Source organism: Amblyomma maculatum, chromosome 10 (assembly GCF_055883805.1).
Source record: "Amblyomma maculatum isolate TAMU_Amacu chromosome 10, ASM5588380v1, whole genome shotgun sequence".
In the NCBI taxonomy this organism is placed as follows: Eukaryota; Metazoa; Arthropoda; class Arachnida; order Ixodida; family Ixodidae; genus Amblyomma; species Amblyomma maculatum.
In genome coordinates this window covers 83,887,319-83,909,595 of record NC_139353.1, presented here as the reverse complement: position 1 = coordinate 83,909,595, position 22,277 = coordinate 83,887,319, and the positions used below count along the sequence as shown (strand labels likewise).

At 49.2% G+C, this 22,277-nt stretch overlaps 1 pseudogene; it reads left to right on the top strand.

Annotated features, from left to right (window-relative positions):
* The first annotated feature begins 14,877 nt into the window (after nt 1-14,877).
* Nucleotides 14,878-21,413, top strand: LOC146176911 (uncharacterized; annotated as a pseudogene).
* Nucleotides 21,414-22,277: the final 864 nt, after the last annotated feature.

The window sequence follows — 22,277 nt, the reverse complement described above, 5'->3', positions numbered from 1 at the left end:
AACCCCGTTAGTTGCTATCTAATGAACAGAAGCACATGAACTGAGGCGGCGGAAATAAAGGAATAGTGGTGAGGGGGAGAGGAAATCAAAGAGTTCAGCAAGAGGAAGAAAGGACGGGGTAAGTTAAATATTAAAGGTATGTACAGGGGGGGGGGGGGGGGTCAAAAAATCTCAGGTCACTACGAAGAGCCGCGGAATAGCTGCTCTCCGCGATCGCGGCGCTGTTATCGCACGCGTGCCTCGCCATGGGTTGCCATGGCGCCATGGCGTGCGCTTAGAGGGGGTGAAGCCTCCCTCTTTCTCGCTCTCCTCGATAACGAAGATGGTGAAAAGATAGTGCGGCATGAGTCTTCAATTTTCGCTATTCGCTCTTCGCGTCCGGCTGTGACGCAGCGCTTCGCGTAGCAGATGACAGATTGCAAAAAGAAACGCGCTATAGGACTAGCGACCATATTAAGTTACCGTCTGCTTCTCCCTGCTTCTCGGCTTCTTGGCGGACGATATCTTGAGTTTACTTTCACATAATCGCATTTGTGGCTAGTACTGATTTTTCATGGCCTATAATAGTGGTATTGCCGTTTTATTTTCTTGTTTTCTCGAAATTTAATGCATTCAAAACGTGCCAGAGGATGCATAGTTAGCTTGCATGTCTAACTGCCATTATTGCTCCATTACTGCGAGGTTGCTGTGTGAATGAGTGCTTCAGCGCAGGTAAAGCAAATGAAGTCGCTCGTTTGTAGCGCAGTTAGGACGCATTGCTAAAGGTTCTGCGGGCATTTCGTGCATTGCTATCAACTATGATCCAGCTATCAGGCTTACATGTCTGGACCAGCACTCGTCCGAAGCATTCCCGAGATTGAGGAGAGTATTTTGCTACGATGCCAGAAAACAAGCACTGACGTCTAGGTTTTAGGAAAAGCCGTCTATGACCAGCAGAATTTGTTGAGAATAACCGAGGTGTTCGTACGCCGTTCCCTAGAAATTAGGCGCCGCGCTTCTATTTCAAACTTTCCACCTCTGTATCAGCTCTGTGGCCTCATCCATCCACCGCAGCGGGGGAGAAGGGCGCTGTGGTCGCTTTGTGATCAACTCACGCCGGATCGGCGATCGTTTTGGCCCACTTCGCACCGCGCAGTTCTCCAGCTGTCTCTAAGAACGTTGGCCAGTGCATTTTTTTCCTTCTTCCTACAGTCGCAACAACAAAACCGTTATCTCTTCCGCACTCACCGAATCAGCACTGCACGTTGTTATTGTTGCGACTGTAGGAAGAATGAAAAGAAAATGCATGGGCCTGCTACAGGCTCTGCAGCTCAGCCACCTCCGCTGCCTCGTGCGTACAGAGGAGAAAATAAGAAGAAAGAGGAAGAGAGAAAGAGCGCGTCGCAACAGCCGTCATCGGCCTCCAAAGCGGTGGCAGTGACGGCCTACAACAGGTACAACAGCCAGTGGCAGGCGAGCCCCCGCCTGAAAAGGCGGGGGCTTACCATTATCGGCCCCCTATACTCCGTTTCATACATCAGGTGCAACGCCGCGAAAGCTACGCAAGTAGTCCGCAAGAAAAAAAATGGAGGCGTATGACTACACGCACGTTTTATGGTAGAGTGGTTCTTGCGGAAACGGACTGTATTCCGAGCATACAAGTTTGCAATAACTTGCTTCACGTGCTTAGACATCTTCGCAGTGCGGATCTTATAGAAAAAATGCGCACCGAAGAACCATTTTCTCAAAATGAAATGCGCAGCGCAGAGGGCACAGCCAGCGCCATCTAGTGGCACAGCTGGCAAGGTTGCGGGGCAGCGAAAACGCGACACGAACGCAAACCACATAAAAACATACAAATTCACCGAATCCGGTCCTTTCTCCTTAAAAAAAGGTGCTCTTTATGAAGTTGATGGCAAATGTAAGACGTAGTAAGCTTGCAGACAAAATAACTATTATTTGCTCTCGTCAAGAGTAGGCACTATTTTTCATCGCGGATGCGGAAAGCGCGAACAAGAGCTATAGCATTGGCAGTGTTGCACTTGATGTATGAAGCAGCCACCCGTTTTAATATTACCGGCGCTGCGCGTCCGCTACTGTTCTAATGGCGCAGTCCGAACAAACCCAATTGGACCAGCAGGGATCTACGCATAGAACAAGCATCTCCAACACAGTTTTCGAGTTTTTTTTTGCGCCGTGGTGCGCGAGGGCAATGAGCTCGTGCTCATCGCTGTCAATCTAGGCGTCGCCCTTCCTCCTCACCCCACCATCTGCACATGCAGACGTGTCATTGCGAGGGGGTGATTCGCAAAGCATCAAGCGTAGCAAATGACGTTTAAGCTTAGAAACTGAATGGAGCTATACTACAAGACACGTCGGTAATAAGCCGTTTTCATGCTTGCACCACTCTCGAATGCGGGAGATGCAGTGAATTTTTAATTAATCAGTTTGATTGATTAATGCCAATTGCGAGGAATGTATGATAATGCGAGAGAGAATCAGTAATAATTGGTTCACAAAATTAGGTGAGAGGTTTTTCTTAGTCCAGGATCCCAATGGCTTGGGCTGCCTCCCACTGGTGAGCAGCGTGCACTGCTCAGAGAGACCCGTGTGGGCCAGCTCCGCCTTCCACACCGTTTGGCTAAGTGCTTGAGTTTTATCTATTATTTGCAATTACATATCATGTGAACGATATCATAGACTTATCCGCGTTCGCTGCATATGTTTAAATTTTTCGGGTCAGATTTTGGGGCACTTAGCAAGGTTTGGAAAGGTATGTTCCTCCAGGCTACTGCCCCCTGTCTGCAGAGGTCTTTGTGAGGTCCCGCATATCGTTTCCTTTATTATTTTCAAGTATTGCATTAGATCCATGCATGTGAGATGTCTTAACGGATTTGAGGAAGCTGGTCAAGTATCAAGGTCGGTCTATCGTGCCGACTAACTCGTTGCTATCGATTCCCTCCTGTGTCGGTATCCACAGAATTGTGTCTTTCAAGTTGCCAGTTTTGTTTTGACATTAGTGTTTGAGACAAAAACATTTTCGTATATTGTGCAGTGCGAAAAAATATGGGGATTCTTTTGCGCCAGACAAAAATTCAGTGCATCAGTCTTCTGGTTCATTATAATGCATCAGTAGACTGATGCACACACAAATAAAGGACACGGGACTGGCGCGCGGCGCTAATCTTTCTATTTAAAAAACTTCAGTGCAAATGAACTAGCCCGAAGGTGAAAAGAAGAAGGGACAGGAAAGAGCGCTCCTACGACACAACTGGATGCCGTCGTCAACAACACCACATGGTCAACCTGTCGGGCCAGACACATCGCGTACTGCCTTAAGAAGGGATTGGTTCCATAAGAATTTCAGCGCTCTTTCCTTTCCCTTCTTCTTTTCGCCTTCAGGCTATATCATTTGCGCTGATGTTTTTCAAATCGTTATGGACCAACTAGCCCCAACAAAAAGTTTTACTTCTGCTAAATTATCATCTGGCTTTATTCGTGTCCTGGTGTGAATCCCGGAAATGCATACCATTTAGCCAATCTTCAAGTTTTTATGGCGAAATACTTTATTTGCTCATACTTTCGCCGTTCGTTCGTCCGTTCACACTATAGCAGTCAATTATTTGGTTTGGTTTTGGGGTTTAACGTCCCAAAGTGACTAAGGCTATGAGAGCTAAACGCCGTAGTGGAGGACTCCGGAAATTTCGACCACCTCGAGTTCTTTAACGTGCACTGACATCGCACAGCCCACGGGCGCCTAGCTTTTCGCCTCCATCGAAAAGCAGCCGCCGAGGCCGGGATTCGATCCCGCGTCTTTGGGCACAGTAGTCGAGCGCCCTAACCACTGCGCCACCCCGGCGGGGTAGCTAGCTGTCAATCATGGGACGCGTTGTAAAAAAATAAAAATCCTCTCTCTTCCGGGATTTTTTTGTTCAGCACGGCGCCGCCGCTTGGCTGCAGCAGATCGTTCCAGCCTCGCCTTATACTCATCATCTGACATACCGAAAGGCTGCGCCCCGACTACTGCGAGGAGCCGAGCCACAGCCCCATTTATCCTCCTAGCGTGACGTCACAAACAGCAAGCGCCCTCTCTCGGCTGCGACACAGCGCCGTGTATGGACTTACCGCCGCCATCCGATGGCGTGAGCTGGGGCCCTGTCTCTCGGTCTGGCATCAACGCAGACCCACTGTTGAAGTCAACCTCAATGGAAACCCAATACCACAGAAGGACACCATCAGGGTTCTAGGGCTTTACATCAACGACAAGGGCAGAAATGTGTACGCCCTCACTCGGCTCAAAAACACCAGTCTGCAGGTTGCGCGTATGATAGCCAGGGTCACTACCAACAACAGGGGTATGCTCGAACAAGACACCCTGCGCCTGGTTCAAGCATTCATCATTAATAGAATTGTGTATTCGACACCGTATCTGCACCTCAAAACGGGAGACTATAAGCAAATCGACGTCATTATACGAAACGCAGTTAAAAAGGCGCTGGGCCTGCCCCAAAGCACTTCCACAGAACGTCTTTTGCAATTAGGGGTGCACAATACAGCCGAAGAACTCCTTGTCGCCCAACGCGCCACCCAGATAAATCGACTAGCAGCAACCCGCACGGGCCAGACCGTTCTTATGGACCTTAACCTGACTAGCCCGCAAGGTCTCGTACAAAAACAGGCTATACCGCCCGGGTGGTCAGACTCGTTCATAGCCAATCCCCTACCCCGCAATATGCATCCTCTGTTCCACCAAGGGCGCCGGAAGGCGCGGGCCAAATACATCCAGGAAAAGTACGGGACGGACACTGCATCCTACTACGTAGACGCAGCAAAGTCAGAAGCGGGGTACACGGTAGCGGTTGTGATTCACCAACAACAACTGGTTGATGCCCTCACCATCTGCGATGACAATATAGAAATGGCGGAGGAGGTGGCCATTGCTTTAGCCGCCACGCATACCACCTGCGCCTATATAATAACAGACTCTATGGCTGCCTACCGCAACTACATCAAAGGGCGAATATGTCCCCAGGCTGCCAGAATATTGAAAAATTATGGACACCCCGAACAAGACAAATGCCTCGTCTGGACACCGGGACATCAAGGCGTGGAAGGGAACGAGTGCGCCCATGCCGCTGCGCGAGCTCTCCTCCCCCGGGACTCGACCCCTCCATCCTCCACACCGCCCTATCCCGGCCCTCTGGCGACGTATGCGGAGAGGTTACAGCACTGCAGACTCTCTCGCAGAAAATATCCACCCCCAGCCAAGGGGCTCTCCAAAGCGGAGGAAGTTAGATGGCGACGCCTACAGACAGGTACATATAACACACCAGCCCGTTTAAACACAATACACCCCGGGTTCTGCGACCCCAAATGCAAATATTGCGGGGAAAAGGCAGGCCTGCACCACATGGTGTGGACCTGCCCACACAATCCTCCAGATGATCCGAATGCAGTGCCAACAATTGAGGGGTGGGAGGCTGCCCTATCCAGCTCTGGACTAGAGGCCCAACGGGCCATCGTGACACGTGCGCGGGTAGCAGCGGCAGCCGCTGGAGTCCCGGACTAGGGACCCCACCTACCATCCCCCTCCCTTAAATATCCTTAATAAAGTTTTTCACTCACTCACTCGGTCTGGCATGACGTCGCACTGTCCCGTTAAAGGTCATGTATGGAGGCACCATGACACGCCAAAGGCTCGAAGTGCTAGCAGTATTGCTTTCGCAATAAAAGTGCTCGCTAAAGCACCCGCTGCACTTAAATCTAGAGGGATATCTGTAAACTGCTATTAATAATCCGGAATTACCTACCAGGTTTATTCTACTCAAGTATCCTCTTTATTAGCCAGCTGTCATGCTTTTGACAACATGTTTCCTTTCCAAACTTGCTAAACTATAAACTTTAGTTTCCTTCTTAATAATGTTAGTCTCACCTTTCAGCTCGATGAATATCTTGAAATTCGATATTGAAAAAGTATGCTCAAATACAATTTCTGCAGGGACTACTCTTACCATGGTGCCCAGCCGAGCGCATGGCACGCGCTTTCCTTTCCGCCACGCTAAGCGGTATGAGTGCCGTTGCGGTGCCCAGGAACTTAGAGGCCTGCTTGGTCAACACGCGCGGCACGAGGTTCATCCTCCGTTTCCGCTTCCGCTGGCCCGCCCTGTCGGCTTCCTCCGCTGCTGCCTTATTGTGGTCGTCGTCATTCTTTTTGGACAAGCTGGAGCGGTGCACATCGAGCGCACCGGAGGCCTTGGACGCCTTCCGGCTAACAGACTTTCTCCGGTTGACCGTCTCGCTCTTCTGCATGCCGCGCGGGGAGAGAGCCAAGAGAATGAACATTCTAAAATTTTGCTCACTTGAATGATTATGTGGTTTAATTGTCTCCCAGCCCGGACAAGAATCTGACAGGTTGCAAATGATCTAATGAGTGGAAGTTTAGTCAGGGAGATCGATTTTCGCTAATAACGCGATAGTGCTATCGTAATCATGCAAGACATGCGCACACAGTGCACTTTAAATATCCCCAGGTGGTCGGAATTACTCCGGAGCCCTTCACTACGGCACCCCTGTCATTGTGCTTTCACTCCCACCTTCCTCCCTTCCTTTGCGGAGCGGTTTAGGTATTCACAGAACAAGTATGACAGATATTGCGCCTGTCCCTTCCTGTGAACCAATTAAAAACACGACAGTGTTAAAGGCACTGATCAGCAGAAAATACGTTGGCATTGTGTGCTTGCAAGTATGGGCGGTTCACGTTTAAATCGGCCTTCGCTTGCGTAAAAGTAACACATTTCTGTGTATTTAGGTGCTCAAAAACTAATCATTCTAATTTAAGAAAACTGTGACGAAGGCCAGATATACCACAACTACTTAGCGTAGCAATACTCTAAGGAGAGCTCCGCCCAAGTAGTCTTGGCTGCATAGCAATAGAAATCGACTCCCGAGTATAGGAATGACGTGCCTGATTCCGAATCCATAATCCTGGAGTACCAACCTCCCACCAGGAAGAAGTCCAAGTATACAGCGCCTGCCAACTCGACCATGTCATACGATCTCGTGACGTCATACCACCCGTCGACCAATCAGTGCCCGGCATTGCAACCTACCAACCACCACTTGTTAGAGGCATGCTAGTAATTGTTAGTTCGCAACGCCGACGCCAACTCCGACTTTGGACTTTCTAGCAAAACTGATGATTTGAGCGCTGCTGGATATATATATATATATATATATATATATATATATATATATATATATATATATATATATATATATATATATATATATATGGCTCTTTAACATATATCTTGTAATTGAGAAATATCACGTATAGCAAATTGATTATCTGCCACTTGCCGCCTTGCGTGATCACCTCAACCAAATAGAAGGCCGCACATGATTAGCGCAGCATCACAATACGTTTCTTTTTTATTTTCTTACGTATCTCAAGCTGCGTCATTAAGATATAATACCATAGCCACCGTTGTAAAAGGGTCAGCACTGAAGCAACTCCGAACTGTCATTAGCCTTGTCGCCTTGAGCAACGGGGGCGGAATAGTGCTGCTGCAGGCGTCAATAGTAAATATAGAGAAAACAGATGGAAACGGGAAACGCTCAGAATTGCATATTACGTATTATTGATCCTGTTGCGCGTTTAAGTCATTTACTTTTTCCGCTCGTCGATACGACCCCCTTAATACTTTATACTTTTTGTCACGATGTGACGCCACTATAAGCGTGGCACAGCTGTCCGACCCTCTGACATAGGGTATCTCGATCACGATGACCTCTATGAACGACGGCGGTACTAGTATCGGGGTGCCTTATATACTCCTTCAAGATATTTCCAACCTACCACCGCTTAGGTGGTGGACGACGGCTGTTATTGCGGCACGTGTCTTTCTCTCCCTCTTCTTTTTCTTTCTTCTCTATTTTCTTTCTGTCTGCCCGAGGCAGCGGAGGTGCCGGAGTACCCGGGTTCGACGACTACTGTGCCGGAGTACCCGGGTTCGAACCCGACCTCGGCGGCTCCGTTTCGATGGAGGCGAAACGAAGAGGCGTCCGTGTGCTGTGCGATGTCAGCGCACGTTAAAGATCCCCAGGTGGTCGAAATTACTCCGTAGCCCTCCACTACGGCTCCTCTTTCTCTCTTTCCACTTTCACTCCCATCTTCCTCCCTTCCCTTACGGCGCGGTTGCGGTGTCCACAGAAAAGAAGTGAGACAGTTACCGCGCCTTTCCCTTCCTATAAATAAATCAGGCAGCGGAGGTGGCTCAGCTACAGAGCCAGTAGCAGGCCCGTGAATTTTCTTGTCCTTCTTCCTACCGCCACAACAACAACAACCTGCAAGAAGGTGTGGTGAAGGGTGGCTGTTCCCGGCCCTACGAGGCTGGGGCTGTAGGTCAACGGCGCTTGAGGCAGGGGCTAGCCAGCCACCGATTTTTATCTGTTTAGGCCGTCATTGCACACGCCACTGCTTCGGTGGAGGACGACGGCTGTTGCGGCGCGCGTCTTTCTCTCCCTGTTCTTTTTCTTCTCTGTTTTCTCCTCTGTCCGCACGAGGTAGCGGAAATGGCTCAGCTACAGAGCCAGTAGCAGGCCCGTGCATTTTCTTGTCCTTCTTCCTGCCGCCACAACAACAACAACCTGCAAGAAGGTGTGGTGAAGGGTGGCTGTTCCCGGCCCTACGAGGCTGGGGCTGTAGGTCAACGCCGCTTGAGGCGGGGGCTAGCCAGCCACCGATTTTTATCTGTTTAGGCCGTCATTGCACACGCCACTGCTTCGGTGGAGGACGACGGCTGTTGCGGCGCGCGTCTTTCTCTCCCTGTTCTTTTTCTTCTCTGTTTTCTCCTCTGTCCGCACGAGGTAGCGGAAATGGCTCAGCTACAGAGCCAGTAGCAGGCCCATGCATTTTCTTGTCCTTCTTCCTGCCGCCACAACAACAACAACCTGCAAGAAGGTGTGGTGAAGGGTGGCTGTTCCCGGCCCTACGAGGCTGGGGCTGTAGGTCAACGCCGCTTGAGGCGGGGGCTAGCCAGCCACCGATTTTTATCTGTTTAGGCCGTCATTGCACGCGCCACTGCTTCGGTGGAGGACGACGGCTGTTGCGGCGCGCGTCTTTCTCTCCCTGTTCTTTTTCTTCTCTGTTTTCTCCTCTGTCCGCACGAGGTAGCGGAAATGGCTCAGCTACAGAGCCAGTAGCAGGCCCGTGCATTTTCTTGTCCTTCTTCCTGCCGCCACAACAACAACAACCTGCAAGAAGGTGTGGTGAAGGGTGGCTGTTCCCGGCCCTACGAGGCTGGGGCGGTAGGTCAACGCCGCTTGAGGCGGGGGCTAGCCAGCCACCGATTTTTATCTGTGTAGGCCGTCATTGCACACGCCACTGCTTCGGTGGAGGACTGCGGCGCGCCTCTCTCCCTGTTCTTTTTCTTCTCTGTTTTCTCCTCTGTCCGCACGAGGTAGCGGAAATGGCTCAGCTACAGAGCCAGTAGCAGGCCCGTGCAACTTCTTTTCCTTTTTCCTACAGCCACAGCCACAACAACAACCTGCAAGAGGGCAAATGCTCTCTGGAAGCTGTGTGCTCCTTACGCCAGCATGCGTTCCCTGACGTCTCAGTATTGTTCCCACACCTATTGTTCCCATACACGGTCGACTGGTAGCGTCGGGTGAAGAAAGGAGCCCACATCACTGAGGGTATACAAGACAAAAGATGAAGGTAGTATGATCTTTTGTCTTGTATGCCCTCACAGTGATGTGGGCTTCTTTATTCATCACTGTGTGAGGGCGTACAAGACAAAAGATGAAGGTAGTATGAACCCACTGGGGTGGCGCAGTGGTTATGGCGCTCGACTACTGTTCCCAAGGACGCGGGATCGAATCCCAGCCTCGGCGGCCGCTTTTCGGTAGAGGCGAAAAGCAAGGCGCCCGTGTGCTGTGCCATGTCAGTGCACGTTAAAGAACCCCAGGTGGTCGAATTTTCTGGAGTCCTCCACTACGGCATCTCTCATAGCCTTAGTCGCTTTGGGACGTTAAATCCCACAAACCAATCAAACCAAACCGAAGGTAGTATGAAATGACAGCTGGTAGGGCAGTCTAATGAATCGAAATATGCTCATGTGGTTATTATCAAATATTTTGGATCCGCTTGCAAGGAATTTCCAGTGACCGATTTGTGATTCATGGGTAGTTCTTTACCTGCCTGTCTAGACGTGACGGGACCCCAGAATCGTTTAAATGATTTGCAACGTTAGGCCATAATAATTCCCGATAACGCACATAGGTTTCAATGTAGTTTAATGACCGGAATAAGTGTTCTCTATTGCAACAAATGCTTAAGATTAGAACATTGTCAGTCGCTCAACAAACAACGCAGTCATGTAATTACTGCACCGCCCACGGCACGTATTCTGGGCGCAAACTAAGATTGCCGCGAAAGCAGAAGCCGCGGGATCGCCGGAAATTGTGAGTTCGCTTATTAGACGGCACGTTGTTGAGCAGATGTGATGAATATATGTTCTCGGCCGCTGATGGCCAGCTCAATGTAACCCGAAATAATCCCCTGCTCCCAACATTGTCAGCTGTTTACAGCGCGTATAGCCTTCTGCCGCGATCACTTGCCTCGTGCTCTGCAGCTGACTTGCTAGCAATGGCAGACGTCCGAATCTCTTCTTCAGGACTCTTGACGGAGGTTAGCTTGCTGCCGGCTGCTGGCGCAGAGCTGTACTTGCGATTTCCAGGATTACGTTCGGGACTCTTGGGAGAGGTTAGCTTGCTGGTGGCAGCGGCCGAGATGGACTTGCGCTGCCCAGATGTCGCCGGGGGATTACGTTCGGGACTCTTGGGAGAGGTTAACTTGCTGGCTGCATGGGACGTGATGGACTTCCGTTGCCCAGAGGTCGCCGGATGGTTATGTTCGGGACTCTTGAGAGAGGTTAATTTATTGCTCTCTGCAGCAGCCGCGATGGACTTGCGTTGCCCAGAAGTCACAGGCGGGTGGCCTTCGAGACTCTTGGCAGAGTTCATCCTTTTCATTTTCGAGGGCGAATAAACGTTCTTGCGTGCACCTCCAATGACTGATTTTTCGGCACCCTTGGTGGACGTTGCCTTCAGTGGACCAGCTTCCGCATCAGTCTCCTGCTCTTGTGGTCTTTTGGCAGGGATTGACTTCTTTCTACCTGCTGGGCCAGCAGGTGATAACTTGCGCGATATGGTAGTGGCATGCTTGGAGCCTGCCGGAGGGCTTGGCTTCTTCGAGTCTACCGGCAGATGATGCGTGCGCAGCTCCGAAGGCCTGTTTTCGTCGCTCATGCTTGCACGGTGGAAGCCCCGGCACACAAGGACTAACGGGGGTGAGAAATTTGCGACCGTGCAGATTCGAAACATTCGTGGAATCGTCCAGGAGCACGAACCACGCGATCTCGTGCCCTCGAGTCTGTGGAAGGAACGATGATGATGCGTCACATAGCTGATCGACGTTTTGCCAACAAGAAAAAGATGAGTGGCATACGTACAAAAGGGGCGATGAACATTCCAAGCGGTGTTCGTTCTTGTCACGTGGAGAAATACCACCATCACACTGCTCTCTCTAGAGATGCTTCCATCAGCCGCGAAAAAACTGCGATTAAGATACTTTCGCAGAATTTATATAAAACTATTCCGCTCGTGTTCCGGATTACATTCCTATATTCTTTTGCGGAATGTTTAGTTCTTGGATTGGCTCTGTACAATATTCCATGTCATGTATCACACGGCATGTAAAACATGAGGTCATACTAATTAATCGGGAGGAGATTGCCCCTGGCAATAGGACTTACGATTACATTAGGGATTTTCTAATCGAAAGAACAACAGAAATAGGTATGCCTCGAAGAGATCAGGTCGGAAAGAATTAGGCTAGGCGGCAAGAGCACCCCACAAGGCTCAGTGATCACTCTTTCTTCTTCAACCTGGAGTTAAAGAACCTTCCACTATTATTGAGGACTATGATTATTGAACAATTTTAAAGGGACTAAAAATACGCTATATGCTGACAATGTCGCAATATGGACACACGCAAGGTAACGATGTGGAAATGGAAGAAATTCTGCAACAGGCAATTGATCTTGGGCCCGCCGAGGTGTTGCAGTGGTAAGACGCCCGACTACTGTGCCGGAGTACCCGGGTTCGAACCCATGACTACATGAACATGACTACATGATTCAAGTTCGTTTCTCACTTACGCCCTCTGACCAGTGGGCTGTAGCGGCGGTTTAGCTCGGAGCTTGTTCATGATATCACGTAGGCGGGATGCGTAGTAGCCGGTGGAAATAAGGCATTGCTGTAGGCCGGAGGCAAAAAATCACCAGGCAGACGAAGTGTCGTGCCGTAGACAAGTTACGCAGCGCTTGCAGCCGATGTCTGCCTTGAACGCCATGCGTAGACCCAAGAGCTAGATAGAACATTCCTCGATTCGAAAGTGTTCCTCACTTGCCATGAGTGTTGCTTTCAGTTGCCGGTGAAACTTCAACTCTTCCATTGCTCATTGGGTAGTAGGCCGTAGTCTTGATGCGCGAGGTGCCGAAGAGTTTTGTCAGACTGGCGAATAACGCGGACCCAAATTGGCTTCCTATGTCCGTTGTAATGTAGGAAGTAACACCAAAACGGCATAACCAGTGGCCTATAAAAGCGCGAGCAACAGTTCCAGGTAATATCCGGAATCGAAATAGCCTCCGCCGAACGTATGAAACGGTCGACACAAGTCATTAAGTATGTTTTGCCCTGACAAGGTGTCAACGGCCCGGTTATGTCCACATGAACATGGTCTAAATCGCGCATCTGGTCCTGGGATCTCCTCCAGCGGTATCACATCGTGATGCTGAACCTTGAAACTTTGACCTGCAAGGCACTCGCGTGTCCACTGTCGGGAATCACGGTTGATGTCGGGCCATGTGAAATGTGCCGTGAGAGGCTTTTGGATTGCCCGAATGCCTCGATGTGAAAGCTCGTGTAGCGATGCGTACAGCAAGCAAACACGAATGGTCGAGCTTTACCTATAGATATGTCTCAACAAATTTCTCCTCCTCCGGACACAGAGCAGGTTGAGTAACGTCGATGCTTCCAGCAAGCGACGCAATTTGTCATCATCGCGTTGAGCCGCTGCCACTTTTTTTAGGTATATTCCCATGGGACAAGTGATGGCATTTAATAGGCTGCACGACAAAGCATCGGCAACCGAGTTGTCGATTCCCTTGATGTGGCGGATATCCGTGGTGACTTCTAATATGTAGGACATCTGCCACAGTTTGCGAGCCATGCGAGTGCCACTATCAGAATTGAGGGACCATAAGGCGTACGTGAGGGGCTTGTGATCTGTCTTGACGAAGTTTTAATTTCCTTCCAGGTAATGACGAAGTACCGGATTGCTGCGTACACGGCCAATAGTTATCGCCTGAAAGTGCCGTAATGCTATGCAGTCGGTGTCAGTTTCCGAAAAAAGAAAGTGATAGGCCGCCGTGCTCTCCTGGGTGATTGAAGGATGGCACCGATAGCTGCGTCCGCGGCGTCGACTATGACGCACTGTGGAACGCAAGATTGCGGGTGGGCGAGAAGTGTAGCAGTGGCAAGGCGTTCCTTGATTCCATGAGCCTATTCGGCGGCGTCCGTCCACTGTTGTTGTTGTTGTTGTTGTTGTGGCAGTAGGAAGAAGGAAAAGAAAATGCATGGGCCTGCTACTGGCTCTGTAGCTGAGCCACCTCCGCTGCCTCGTGCAGATAGAAGAGAATATAGAGAAGAAAGAAAAGCAAGAGGGAAAGAAAGACGCGCCGCAACAACAGCCATCGTCCACCACCACCAGTGGCGTGTGCAATGACGGCCTACAACAGTTAAAAATTCAGTGCCAGGCTAGCCCCCGCCGCAAGCGGCGCTGACCCACCTGTACCAGCCCCACCAGAGTCAACCCCTCTCGCAGCGTTGTTGTTGTTGTTGTGGCTGTAGGAAGAAAGAAAAGCAAATGCACGGGCCTGCTACTGGCTCTGTAGCTGAGCCACCTCCGCTGCCTCGTGCGGACAGATGAGAAAATAGACAAGGAAGAAAAAGAAGAGGGGGGAAAAGACGCGCGCCGCAACAACGGCCGTCGTCCACCACCGAAGTGGTGGCGGGTGCAATGACGGCCTACAACAGATAAAAATCAGTGGCAGGCTAGCCCCCGCCGCAAGCGGCGTTGACCAACAACACACCTGCAGCGGAATCTGCCGCTGCTTTTTATGCGCTCATCAGTTCAGAGGGAAAGGGAGGGAATTCATGTGCGAGCAAGCTGTGATGACTCAGTCATGGTGTCGCGACGGAAGTCTCCTCCACCTCCTGCAGACGGATGAGGGCGACGCTTTCTCTCGAGTGCCGGGTTTGGCTGGCGTTTGCACTAACATGCCGCACACAGATTACGGCACGTGTGGATCTGACAGGTCGGAGCATGTTCGCGGCAGGAAGCGTGAGTGGCCGATTGCACGGCGCTGAATTGGCCGAAATTCTCGCTGCTGCGCTGTGGCCGCGTCGGTTGTCGCAAAAGACGGAGGCGAATCGTAGCAGTAGGTAGTCGAGGTATGCATGACAGAAGTGGAGGCCATGCAAAACACCATTGATAAAGCGCTGGAATATCCGGCATTTATGAGGCCGAATGGCATCCGCGGGAGCTCGAACAGGCCGAAGGGCGTTGCTATCGCCGTCTTCGGCACGTCACCTGGAGTCATTTGTATCTGATGGTAGGCCCACACCAGGTCGCTTTCAGAGTAAATCGTCGCATCCTGTACGCTCGCTACATTATGAATATGAGGTACTGTATAGCGATCGGGCACTGTTGTTCGATTGAGGGATCGATAATACCCACAAGGTCGCCAGTCTGCTGGTGTAAATTTAGGTACCATGTGCAGTGGTGAGGCCCAAGGGCTGGTCAATGGGTGAATTGGGCCGAACTCGAGCATGTGATCAAATTCCTATTGTGCTACTTGCATCTTTTATGAAGACACGCGTCGTGGCCGTGCATAAACTAGTGGGACTGTGGTGATGATGTGGTGGCATACATTGTGTTTGATGGCCGTCCTTGGCTGTGGTGGCCGCGTCAGCTCGGGGAAATCGTTGAGGATGCTAGCGAATCGGCCTGCGCCTGGCATTGCGCCACGAGCGCGGGAATGAGGGGCGGATGCTTGGGTGGCTTCCCACGTACTTCTGAACAGGATTTGTCTGCTTTTTGAAGCAGAACGTTCTGTAGTATCATCAGAAATTTCTGTAGTTACAACAAAAAAGTGCTACAGAACTACAGACAACAGAAATATACTACAGAAAAACTACAGAACTACTGAAAAAGCTGGTGTTTATGACAGAACTGCAGAATATTTTGTAGTTCTGTCGTAAACACTAACTTTTTATGTAGTTTTGTAGTAATTTTCTGTAGTTCTGTAGTTTCCTGTAGTATATTTCTATTGTCTGTAGTTTTGTAGCACTTTTTTGTTCTAACTACAGAAATATCTGATGATACTACAGAACGTTCTGTTTCAAAAAGCGGACAGAAATCCTGTCGTAACAACAGAAAATGTTCTGTAGTTTTTAGCTGGTGTTTACGACAGAACTACAGAATATTTTGTCCGGAATATCCGGGTTTGAACCCGACCTCGGCGGCTGCGTTTCGATGGAGGCGAAACGAAGAGGCGTCCGTGTTCTGTGCGATGTCTGCGCACGTTAAAGATCCCCAGGTGGTCGAAATTTCCGGAGTTCTCCACTACGGCGTCTCTCATAGGCTGAGTAGCTTTGGGACGTTAAACCCCACAAACCAAACCAAACCAGTATATTTTGTATTTTTGACACGGTTCTGTAATTTTTTTCGACTGAGAATGACTAGGTTTTAGAGAAGACGAAAGTTTAATGTTGTTTATGCATTTTGTCCTCAAAAATAAAAACCAGCGCATTCGCCCCACGTACATGAAACGAATATTGCAGTACATGTGCCGCGCATACATTCATTGTGCACTGAAAACAAAACATAACCAAGTATTTGTCAATGGCCTATACAGCTCGTTCTGTCGAAACGCTGTACCTGACATGGTCTGCACCGCGTGATACAAACAATCGGGGCTGCGTAAAAATTATGTGCGGTTAATTTGCAGCTCCAGCGATTGGTGATTGATTGCTGTGTGATAATAATAATAATAATAATAATAATAATAATAATAATAATAATAATAATAATAATAATAATAATAATAATAATAATAATAATAATAATAATAATTGGTTCACAGGAAGGGAAAGGCGCAGTATGTCACATTTGATTCTGTGGACACCTGAACCACGCCGTAAGGGAAGGGAGGAAGGTGGGAGTTAAAGTGGAAAGAGAGAAAGAGGAGCCGTAGTGGAGGGCTGCAGAGCAATTTTGACCACCTAATGATCTTTAACGTGCGCCGACATCGTACAGCACACGGACGCCTCTTCGTTTCGCCTCCATCGAAACGCAGCCGCCGAGGCCAGGTTCATGTCGAATTTACGAAATAACTGTGATTAACTGATGAAATAAAGAAATGAAAAAACTATAAAGGGAATTTTAAAGATGCCGAACTGCTCGGAATAAAAAGCCAATGCTTGATTATGCTAATTAAGAGGTTTTCAGGGTAATTTTTTGGAATAAATAATTGAAAAAAAAAATGAAACGCGCTCAGTAGAGTCAAACTAATCGGAATGGAAAGGCAACGTTTGCTGACCAGGAGCATCGATGTATAAACTATAAAAAAAAAACTGAAAAACTAAAAGAGTATCGTCCCTGGGTGTGAAACACTTTTGTGTCATACCCTTAACAGCGTAGTTTAAGTGTCCCCCATACTTTTAATTACGTGCGTAGTCGGCCAATTCGCACACAGTGGGACCGCTGAATATTTGTTAAACGAAGAGGAAGGTTATTAGCCGCAGTCAAAATAGATCCGTTCATACCCGAATAGGATAAAAATTTGCGGCATTGATAGATAAACCTAACCAGGGTCAAGGGGTTCAGGGCGAAATGAAGTGAGTGTTTCTAGGACAAGTAATACCCAACGGCTGCGCTAAGAGGTTAATTGAAATTAAGCAAGGTGTAATAGTTCTTGTAAGCATGAAAGTTGCCTAATTGCAATTCAAAAAATTTTGAAGCAATGTTTACTAAAATCGTCCCTGCCTTGGTGCCAATGCAAAAGAACTTATGTAATTTGAGCATGTGCATCACGTCATTTACTGGGATAAATTACATTGTTACATTCTGACATATATTCCTTGAGTGAGGTCAGAGAGGCATGTTTATCAGTAGCATATCCCAGCTGCGCATCCTTGCATTGCTGGCAGCTGACAGAAGGCAAGATTATTTTTAAAATCAAACTTTCTATGTGGTGTAGATGCTGCACTCTGTTGTGGATGGTTCTTTTGGTTGGTTTGGTTGGTTTGGTTTGTAGGGTTTAACGTCTCAAAGCAACTCAGGCTATGAGAGACGCCGTAGTAGAGGACTCCGGAAATTTCGACCACCTGGGGTTCTTTAACGTGCACAAGCGGCCGCCGAGGCCGGGATGTGATCCCGCATCCTTGGGAACAGTAGTCAAGCGCCGTAACCACTGTGCCACCCCGGCGGAGCCGATGAACATAATTATAATTTCTGAGTCATAATTACCTCATCAGCTTCAACTTCTGCCCTTTCTTTCTTTGTTTGGGAGAGAAGGCCTACAAGGTATTCTCGGTCGTCAAGATTGCAGCTGAACTGGGCGCGATATTCGGAGGTCGTCGGTTCGAGTCCAACCAACGGCGCTTTGGTTTTCCTTCCGCTTTTCATTTAATAATCTTGCACCCCTAAAATCTCATGAGACTTATTGCCAATATAAACAACAAAGGTAAAAACAAAATCCCCAACGTTTACCTTGGACTCATAGACTTTTCGCTCCTTTAAATATATATATATATATATCAGTTGCGACATCGCAATTCCACCAATAAATACCATTTGATCGTCTGGTTTAGCCAGGAGCTTATAAGCAGCAACATTCGGATACGGAGTGGCGCAGTGGTTACGGCGCTCGACTACTGTTCCCAAGGACGCGGGATCGAATCCCGGCCTCGGCGGCCGCTTTTCGATGGAGGCGAAAAGCAAGGCGCCCGTGTGCTGTGCGATGTCAGTGCACGTTAAAGAACCCCAGGTGGTCGAAATTTCCGGAGTCCTCCACTACGGCGTCTCTCATAGCCTGAGTTGCTTTGGGACGTTAAACCCCACAAACCAACCAACCAACTCGTAAAAATACCGCTGCAGCAATAAACATTGCAACATGCATTGCGCCGCAAGAGTATACACTAATCGACAAATAGCACTCTCTAATTTACACATTATAAGGATTGCTTAGGAATCCCATGTTTTTTTCTTTCTCTCTTTCCAGAATTCTATAATAAAGGGGGAATGGTGTCCGCTATTGTGAAGAGATTTGATGTTCATTGTTTCAATCTCAAATGCAGTCAGTGAGTCAGAATATAGGAGCGCCAAAAAAGGGCCTCTGAGGTTTTTCGCTGAAAATTCTCAGTTTCGAAAAAACGCTTGACCAACCCCCTTTTTTGTGTGTGTGTGTGCTTTTTCAGTCCAACTCGTCAAGTGAATGCGAGCATTTATATGTTTCTTTACCAGGTCCGGATCTTTCCGGTCCGGAAAAGAATTTACATTTCTATTCAGATCGGTATAGCATGGACAGGTCCAGACCATGTGGAACTGCTATCCTATTCCAGTGAGTACAGTTAGGATTAAAGACTTCCGAATGCCATCTACTGTACAATTGAGGGTTTGGAAACACCCCGGTTTGCAATTTCCTCCACGTGATGTCTTCCTTTCTGCTGAGCTGTTTATCCGCTGCTGGATAGGTCTTACCGAGCTTGTAATGAGAAATGATTTCAGTGAACGTTCTGTGTTCGTCACCCGAAGGCGCCGCGTCCTCGCGCGGACGCGGCCCGTGAACGCCGATAGTGTAGAAAGTAAGCCCTCAGGTGATCGCGTGCTTCTCGCTCCCCTTAAGGCCCAGATGAGCCGGGGACCAGATCAGTGCGATTTGCTCTGCTGATACCTGCGCTTCTTTCAGAAGTTTGGTGGCTGCAGCAGAGATTCTGCCCCTATCGTAATTCTTAATGGCTGCTTTAGAGTCAATATCACCAAGACAGGCCGCAGTATACTGACGTCCCTGTGTTACAATCCCCGAGCTCCCAGTCGGCAATCGTGCGAGGTCAGCGATGAGGCGTGGGCCCACATCCACGTGGACCCCATCCCGAAAAACATGCACCCCGAGTACAACCAAGAACGGCGGCAGGCGTGGGCCAAAGCCCTCGTCGAGCAACACGCCCAGGACCCGCACGCCCGGTTCGTGGACGCTGCGGAATACAAGCGAGAAGGATTCGTGGCAGTGGCCGTTGCGGCGGCTACCGGCATCAAAACAACGGCAGCGAGCGTGCGGTGCACGGACGCCACAGACGCCGAGGAGGTTGCCATCGCTCTGGCGATCTCGGAGGCCGAGTGTCGCACCGTGCTCAGCGACTCGAGGAACGCTTTGCGCAACTTTGCCAAGGGGCGAGTGTGTGCGCCGGCGGCCGCCATCATCAGTAAGCTTCCCGACCGAAGCTGCATCCAGGAGATACCCGCCGGAACTTCAAAGTGCTTTGCAGAATGCAGACAAGGACATGCAACTATGGGCCGTCCAGCAGGCCCGGGGTGCGCTCGAAAAGCACAAGCCTCACAACCCACCACAAACGGGCCAAATGAGGTAGTGCAGAGTAGGGCTTAACCCCGGGTAGACGACCCGTCGCTTGCCGGCTTCCTAATAGTTATACACATACATACATACATACATACATACATACATACATACATACATACATACATACATACATACATACATACATACATACATACATACATACATACATACATACATACATACATACATACATACATACATACATACATACATACATACATACATACATACATACATACATACATACATACATACATACATACATACATACATACATACATACATACATACATACATACATACATACATACATACATACATACATAGGTACATACGTACATACATACATACATACATACATACATACATACATACATACATACATACATACATACATACATACATACATACATACATACATACATACATACATACATACATACATACATACATACATACATACATACATACATACATACATAATCACTCTTTTACCTTTTTGTGTTATTGTTAGAGCAATGGCAACTGCTGACTCAGTTGAACCTCAAGTTCACAGCAACAAATCTGGCAGCTCCTAGCGTAATCCGGTCAAGAATACCGTGAAAAGGCCCGCCGAGAGCTACGGATCGCCTTGTACACTGCTGTGCACAGTTCCATGAACGCTGTAGACGAATTCGGTGAGATTCTCAATCGTGAATTCAAGGATTTTACCCTGCACAGAACGAAGTACACAGCTAAAAGTACAATGTTCTTTTCTCATATTTTACGGAAAACCTAGGCAAACAACTGAATGGCTCCAGCTATTCGCTCATGTTGCATGAGACGACCAATGTATCCACTAAAAAGTAACTTGTGCATGGTTTTGGGGTTGTTCAACTCAGCTGAAAACAAGATTAATTGCAAGTACCCTCCTTGATCTTATAGAGCTGTCTGATGGAACGGCAGAAACTCTTCCCGACACAGTATTGGACCATAGCATATCACTGTGCGTCGCTGGCAGGAATTCCATGTGAGGCAAGCACAATTCTCTTTTCAGTCTCCTTAGTGAAGACAACAAAGAATAGATTCTACCCGGGTTCCCCCCCAGGTGGTCCCAATTACTCCGTAGTCCTCCATTACGGCTCCTCTTTCTCACTTTCCGCTTTCACGCCCACCTTCTTCCCTTCCTTTACAGCGCGGTGCATGTGTCTACAGAAACAAGTGTGACAGATACGGCGCCTTTCCTTTCCTGTGAACCAATTATTATTATTATTATTATTAAAGGCTCTGGGCACAGCCTGAACCTGGTGGCGGCGAAGTGGAATGAAGGCGCTTTGCTCTGCAGTTGAGCACTTAGTGCGAGAAACCTACAACTACTTTGCACACAGTAGCAGAGCACTCCCAGATGGTACCCTACGGGGCCAGGGTACTCCCCTGATGGGGCTGGGACAGGTAGACCACCGCCGCTTGCGGCGGGAGCTAGCCTGCCACAGAAGTTTTGTCTGTTGTAGGGCGTCATTGCAACCGCCACCGTTTCGGTGGTGGACGACGGCTGTTGTTGCGGCGCGCGTCTTTCTCTTTCTTTTCTTTCTGAAGCAACGGCGAGCTACGGAGACGGCAGAAGAGCGCGAAGAAAGACTTTCTAAGCGGCGTGCCCAGTATGCAGCTCGGCGACATCGTAGAGACTGACCCGTAGAGGTATTGGTATTGCACAGGGTATTGCTTTCGCAACTACCAGGCTTAACCAAGCTACGCCCCAGCTAATGTTTGGCTGCTCTTCCATCGAGCTGGAGTCGGAAATAAAGTTAAATTGGTTCACAGGAAGGGAAAGGCGCAGTAACTGTCACACTTGCTCTGTGGACACCCGAACCGCGCCGTAAGGGAAGGGAGGAGGGTGGGAATGAAAGTGGAAAGAGAGAAAGAGGAGCCGTAGTGGAGGGCTACGGAGTAATTTCGACCACCTGGGGATCTTTAACGTGCGCTGACATCGCACAGCACACGACGCCTCTTCGTTTCGCCTCCATAGAAACGCAGCCGCCGCGGTCGGGTTCGAACCCGGGAACTCCGGCACAGTAGTCGGGCGTCTTACCACTGCACCACCCCGGCGGGGCTCGGAAATACGACAGTTGTTGTTCTTGTGGCTGTAGGAAGAAGGAAAAGAAAATGCACGGGCCTGCTGACAGTTGTTGTTCTTGTGGCTGTAGGAAGAAGGAAAAGAAAATGCACGGGCCTGCTATATATACTGGCTCTGTAGCTGAGCCATCTTCGCTGCCTCGTGCAGACAGAAGACAAAATAGAGAAGAAAGAAAAGGAAGAGGGAAGGAAAGACGCACGCCGCAACAACAGTCGTCGTCCGCCACCGAAGCGGTGGCGGGTGCAATGACGGCCTACAACAGATAAAAATTCGGTGGTAGGCTAGCCCCCGCCGCAAGCGGCGGTGACCTACCTGCCCCAGCCCCACCATGGAGGACTTTTACACGACAGTCGCAAACAGGTGGCAGTGCACTTGATCACGCATCTGTTTGATTTTCTGGCGCGCAGCGACAGCTTACA